This window comes from Cryptotermes secundus, unplaced genomic scaffold (genome assembly GCF_002891405.2).
Source record: "Cryptotermes secundus unplaced genomic scaffold, Csec_1.0 scaffold8004, whole genome shotgun sequence".
Classification (NCBI taxonomy): Eukaryota; Metazoa; Arthropoda; class Insecta; order Blattodea; family Kalotermitidae; genus Cryptotermes; species Cryptotermes secundus.
The window spans coordinates 1,630-8,649 of NW_019740123.1; the positions used below are offsets into that span (position 1 = coordinate 1,630).

The 7,020-nt window shown below is 36.9% G+C and overlaps 1 long non-coding RNA gene across 1 annotated transcript in view; it reads right to left on the reverse strand.

Moving 5' to 3' along the window:
• Positions 1 to 6,991, reverse strand: part of LOC111872279 — an 8,614-nt gene extending 1,623 nt beyond the window's left edge. The window contains exons 1-3 of the long non-coding RNA XR_002844200.2: positions 6,264 to 6,991; positions 4,753 to 5,041; positions 2,529 to 2,763 (exon numbers count right to left, since the gene is read on the reverse strand). This is a non-coding gene — a long non-coding RNA (uncharacterized LOC111872279). The remainder of the gene's footprint in view (positions 1 to 2,528; positions 2,764 to 4,752; positions 5,042 to 6,263) is intronic.
• Between the last annotated feature and the right edge of the window lie 29 nt (positions 6,992 to 7,020).

Below are 7,020 nucleotides of genomic sequence, written 5' to 3' on the forward strand. Positions count from 1 at the left end.
GTGAATCCTTCCCCCAAAATGCTTTAAATATATTTTCCGGACTTTTTATCTTTACTTTCCAAATAACCTCTGTAAATTTAGAGGGAGGGGATATGTTGGAACAAAAATTTGAAACATATTTTCCGAATAACTTTTATGAGAGATTTCTGTGGGTTCGCGATCCATTTCAGGCTTACAGTCATGATCACGATCTTTCGTTATCGAAAAAAGAACAGTACATTGAGCTTTCAAGTGACAGTGGGTTTAAAATGCAATTCCGTGATCTTTGTGTGGTCCGATTGTGGATCTTCAGTGATAAGTGAATTTCCCGAATTATCTGAAGAAGCATTGAAATTCGCCATGCAGTTTTCAACAACTTATCTTTATGAGAAAGAATTTTCGTCGCTCCTTTATTTAAAAACGAAATACAGAAATCGTCTTAGTGTGATTGCAGATCTTCGACTGAAGTTGACCAATATTAAGCCAGATATCCAGGACCCCTGTAAGGGCCGACAAGATCAACAATCTCGTTAAAAGTAAGTAGTTACATAATTATTTCTTATTCTTTATTTATTTAATAAAGATTAAAATTTGGTTCAATGATGATTCACTTTTAATAGTTAACTTCCATTTTAATTAGTTATGTTTCCATATGTATTCAAAACCAAATTAATGCAGATCCTAAAGGAAACAGGTATTTATTGGCGTGAAAGAAGATGGCTTAGTAAATTGTACATGGATCAGAAAGTTAGAATGCAACTTACAGAGGGGAGACAAGAAGTGTGAAGATTGGAAGAGGAGTTCGACAAGGATACTGTTTATCACCAACTTTGTTCAACTTGTACGCAAATGCCTTACCAAGGAAGCTCTGGACGGGCTTGGAGACTTCAAATTAGGAGGGCGAATTATTCAAACTGTGAAATATGCAGATTACCTTGTGTTAAAGGGCCTGCCAGGGCAGGCGTGGGATTTAAATACCCTTCGCGCTAGTCAGAGGGTTAATGTTTTGATTCCGGGTGGGGGCAGCATTTTTCTCATCACTGTGTCAAGACACTCTAGAACCATCCAGTGGATACTGGAGATCTGTTGCCTGTATATGGAAGTGTGTGGGGATGTGACACTGACCAGTAACTTGCGTCCGGTACCTCAGATCAGACCACTGTTACTGTTTGCATGTCCTTTCAACTTCATTGTTCACTGATCACCCTGTGATTTGACTGACACTGTAAAGTCTGAGTTACTGACAGCATCATTAAGTAAACCTGCTTTATTTTCTGCCTTGACTGTTGAATATGATTTAAAGCATGCTGTAGTGAATGTTTATAAGAAATCATGACACCACACGAGATTGAGACATATGGAATGTGGGTATAAATAAGTTGAAGAAAAATTTGATATCTGTATGCAGTTTAGTGAGTAATACAATTTCAACCTTTATCTCTGCATGCAAGTTATGGAAATAGTTTTGTAATGTTTGGTAGCTGCAGCAGACTTTTTACAAATTCATGGCATTACTGTCATGTCGATTAACTATTCCAAGAGCACAGAAAGCAGTTCCATAGATTGATTATTGTGCGTCTCCCTCAGACCACTCGCAGCCTTGTTATAAGATATATTATATTAGTGCATCATCTGACACATGAAATAGGTACAGTCATTACTATCAGAATGTGGATTTTGCAGTTTGATGAAGCACTGATCTGGCTGAGGATAGGTACCAGTGGAGGGCTCTTGTGAACACAGTAATGAACATTCAGGTTCCCTGAAATGCTGGCAAATTCTTGAGTAGCTGCAGATCTGGCTTCTCCTCAAGAAGGGTTCAGCTCCATAAGTAAGTATTATTATTATTATCGGTGAAACTATTTCATCACCCTTTGAAGTATTGTCCGGTGTTCCACAGGGATCTGTTCTTGGGCCTCTGCTTTTCAATGTCTACATAAACGGCTTGTGTGATTCAATTAAGCACTCCAGGTACCTACTCTTTGCAGACGGCATTAAAATTTACCGTGCTATTAGCTGTCCCGAAGATTGTAATCTTCTGCAATCTGACGTTGACTGTATACGTAGCCGGTGTNAATTTTTGTTGAAGTTGTTTAGAAAAAAGTAACTACATGCATTTTAGCGACATAAGGTTTAAAGGGCCTGCCAGGGCAGGGGTGGGATTTAAATACCCTTCGCGCAAGTCAAAGAGTTAATGTTTTGATTCCGGGCGGGGGCAGCATTTTTCTCATCACTGTGTCAAGACACTCTAGAACCATCCAGTGGATACTGGAGATCTGTTGCCTGTATATGGAAGTGTGTGGGGATGTGACACTGACCAGTAACTTGCGTCCGGTACCTCAGATCAGACCACTGTTACTTTTTGCATGTCCTTTCAACTTCGTTGTTCACTGATCACCCTGTGATTTGACTGACACTGTAAAGTCTGAGTTACTGACAGCATTATTAAATATGTTAACAAAAATTCAACATGTAACACGTGGAAATCATGACTAAGTGAACAGAAGAATTAAATGACTACTGCAGAAGAGAATGCTGATATACTTCACCTCGTAAATGATGGAAGGTTGTGGCGGTATCATTTCCACTGTTTCTATGACCACTTATGTCTCTCTTACATACCCAGGAGTAGATCAATTTTCACAAACACTCTTAATCAGATTCCACTAAATTTGCCTGCTCATTCAGTCTGAATTGACACATTTCGGCTGACTTGTATTCTGGATGACACAGGCCTACCAGAACCAGCATATTCCCATGCTATATTAGTATCCAGAATATGGCCTGAAGGACAACAAATTCATTAGTTTCACAGAAATATACATTGACGCTCAGCTAAAACATAAGAATGGCAAATATTAATTACCTTAACTATAAGAGAGAACACTCAAAATCAAATATGTACATCACATACTATTTAACAATTATCAAGTTCCATTACAATTTAAATCAACTACATCACATATTTTTATCTTACGATACTAAGTGAGAATTTTCATGCAAACGAAATAGTGAGCATTTTTACTTCATTTGTCCAATGGAAGCCACATGCATACTAGGTAAGAATAACGATGGCTGCATGGATGTCACAGTAGGAAGGCAATCACTCAGGCTCAAAGAGGAAGCTACAAGCAGGATGAGGCACACTGGCAAGTATCACTTGGAGGAAGGACCCTACAGCGAAACACGCACAGGTATCTTATACCCAAAATTTAGTGCATGAAAAATAATTCTAAAGAAACAAATATTAACAACATGATTGTGGAATTTAATAAACTGCAGCCAAATATAAATTTCACAATAGAGAAAGAGAACCATAGATCTATAAATTTCTTAGATATAGAAATATATAGAGAAATGGAAAAATTACAATTCTCAATCCACCGAAAACACACTGCAACGGACATAATAATAACAAGTGACTCATGTCACACACATGAACACAAAATATCTGGTATTAAATACCTCATAGATCGAGTAAGTAACTACCCCATCACCAGAGTAGCATAAGATAATGAGATAGAAACTATAAACAACGTACTCATAAATAACAAGTACAACACAGATATAATTACAAAACTAAATTCAAGTAACAGAAAACAAACATTGCAAAAAAGCAGAACATTACAGAGGATTCAGAAGAACAAAAAAGAAATGGGCAACATTCACATATATAGGAAAAGAAACAAGAAATATCACAAAATTATTTCGAGACACAAAATTAAAAATAGCATTTAGAAATAAGAACATTTACAACATATACTAAAATCAAGACCAGAAATAAATAAATATAACAACAGCGGCATATATAGTATGAAATGCCTAGATAGCCCCAAGGAATATATTGGACAAAACGGGAGGAAATTTAATACCAGATATAAGGAACATATACATGACATAAGACACAATAACAGCAATACAGAATACTCAGAACACATATTAAACACAGGACATGCATATGGTACTATAGAAAACACTATGGATATCATAGCAACAGGTAGGAAGGGGCAATACTTGAACACATTTGAGAACTACCATATATATAGAACGACAAAGCAAAACACACACATGAATAATATAAATAAAGAAATATATAACCCAATATACCACGAATTAAGCACTATCTACACAGAACAACATAACAACACCCCACGACCTACCCCCCACCACATCTATGCCCACATCATCATAACTCACTCAAAACGAAGATAGCACACACACATACCCAGCAGGCCCAGCAGTAAAACACACGCCAGTCGCAGGAGCAAGACACAACAATAACAGAGTGAGTATTAAAAATTAATAATTATAATATAACAAGTACTAAATAAAATATGGAACGCGGTATTAATGAATAACAAATGCATGTTACAGATACAATAGTGAAAGAGTGCTCCAACAGAAGAGGATCGGTGTGACTCACGTAGTGAAAAACGACGTTGGGATGAAAAATCCTGAACAATTTTAATATTTTTAACATTTCACATTTATCAATATATATGATAAATATAGATTTTACTTATTTTTAATATGAAGACGCAAAGCATGCAATTAACTAGTTTAGCGTAAATCGAATAAGCACCTGAAGATGGCACTTTTGTGCCGAAACATGTAGTGCGAGTTAGAGGAGGAGATAGATGAGTGTTTGCACTGGAAGACGGTTGAAATAAATCATGGACTTAGGTCAGTGAAACAGGACGCTAAAATATAACACTAAAAGAAGAGAACAACTTACATAACTCCTATAAAATACTTTGCTGTTCTTCAGCTTACCTCAAAAATGATGTTACGGTGTAGAAGTGACATTTTCACTGTCATTAAGACGCACTTGTGCTATGTATCATGACCAGTACTGGATCCATTTTCTTTATATCACAACAACACAATGTATCTTTGAAACATTTCCATATTCATTGTCAGATTTGTATGGTGGAACACAGTATATATAAGGGCGATGCAAAGAACCCCAAGGAAAAATCTCCTTCGAGGTCTTCTAATTCTCTAATATTTCACCCGAAGAAAAGTATGAGTCACTCACTCCCTCGAAATATGTGACGCTTCACTAGAACATCATAATAATAAATACGTAATTAAATTAATTAATCAGAGAACAGTTAATGTTAAATATGTATGACAAACAATTTCACAGTGTCTCAATTTCCATTATAACTTGAGTCAAATTGATCACATTTACTTTAAGTCATGTCATTAACTGAGAAAAATCATGATAAGTCAATAGTGTGTGTTTCCTTCTACACTCATGCCAATGGAAGCACCAGGAATTCTAGTTAAAAACAATGCCAGCTGGGACAGGCAGCCAGACAGGCAGGCAAGCAAGAAGGAAGAAGAATAAAGAAGCAGGTTTATTCATGCTGAAGAATAGGCATGCACGCAGGAATCGAGCCTAAGGAAAACAGATGCAGATATGCGAGATTCATCAAGACACTGACACTTGAAGGGATAAACGATGACATAACTGAGATCTATTAACTAAAATTCAACATGTAACACGTGGAAATCATGACTAAGTGAAGAGAAGAATTAAGATGACTCCTGCAGAAGAGAATGCTGATATACTTCGCCTCGTAGATGATGGAATGTTGTGGCGGTATCATTTCCACAGTCACTACGACCACCTATGTCGCTCTTACATACTCACGAGTAGATCAATTTTCACCAACACCCTTCACCAGATTCCTCTAAATTTGCCTGCTTATTCAGTCTGAATCGACACATTGCGGCTGAATTCTATTCAGGATGACACATGCCTACCACAACCAGCAACTTCCCATGCTATATTAGTCCCCAGAATATGGCCTGATGCTCAGCTAATACATACGAATGACAAATATTAATTACATTAACTATAAGAGAGAAAACTCTAAATCAAATATGTACATCACATACTATTTAACAGTTACCAATTTCCATTACAATTTGAATCATCTACATCACATTTTCTTATCTTACGATACCAAGTGAAAAATTTCATGCAAACGAAATAGTGAGCATTTTATTTCATTTGTCCAATGGAAGCCACATGCATACTAGGTAAGAATAGCGATGGCTGCATGGATGTCACAGTAGGAAAGCAATCACGCAGGCTCAAAGAGGAAGCTACAAGCAGGATGAGGCACACTGGCAAGTATCACATTGAGGAAGAACCCTACAAGGAAACAACAACAAGTACCTTATACCCAAAATTCAGTGCATGAAAAATTAGTCTAAAACAAGAGAACGACTAATATAACTCCTATAAAATATTTTGCTGCTCTTCAGCTTACCTCAAAAATGATGTTATGTTGAGGAGGTTTCATTTCCACTGTCATTAAGACGCACTTGTTCTATGTATCATGACCAGTACTGGATCCATTTTCTTCATATCACAAGAACACAACACATCACTAAAACATTTCCATATTCATTGTCAGATTTGTATGGTGGCAACACAATTCATATAAGAGTGATGCAAAGAAACCCAAGCAGCAGTCTCCTTTGAGGTCTTCTAATTCTCCAAGATTTCACCTGAAGATAAGAATCAGGCACTCACTCCCTCGAAATATATGATGCTTCACTAGGACATCATAATAATCTTAATTATATCAGAGAACTGTTAATGTTAAATATGTATGACAAACAATTTTAACAGTGTCTCAATTTCCATTATAACTTGAGTCAAAACGATCACATTTACTTTAAATCATGTCATTAACTGAGAAAAATCATTATATGTCAATAGTGTGTGTTTACTTCTCCCTTCATGCCAATGGAAACACCAGGAATTCTAGTTAAAAACAATGCCCGCTGGGGCAGGCAGACAGGCAGGCAGGCAAGAAAGAAGGAAGAAGAATACCGCAATTGTAATACTAATGTAATGACATTAATAAGAATAGTGTAATAGATCCGAATAGAATCGAATCGGATCGAATAGGCAAAAAGCCCAAAGCCAAAAAGAAGAAGCCCCTAAAATGGTTCGTCTCGGGTTTTTGTAACCTTTGCTCGCTGACTCGTCGCCTTCCGGGTGTAGGGGGTCCTCCTACC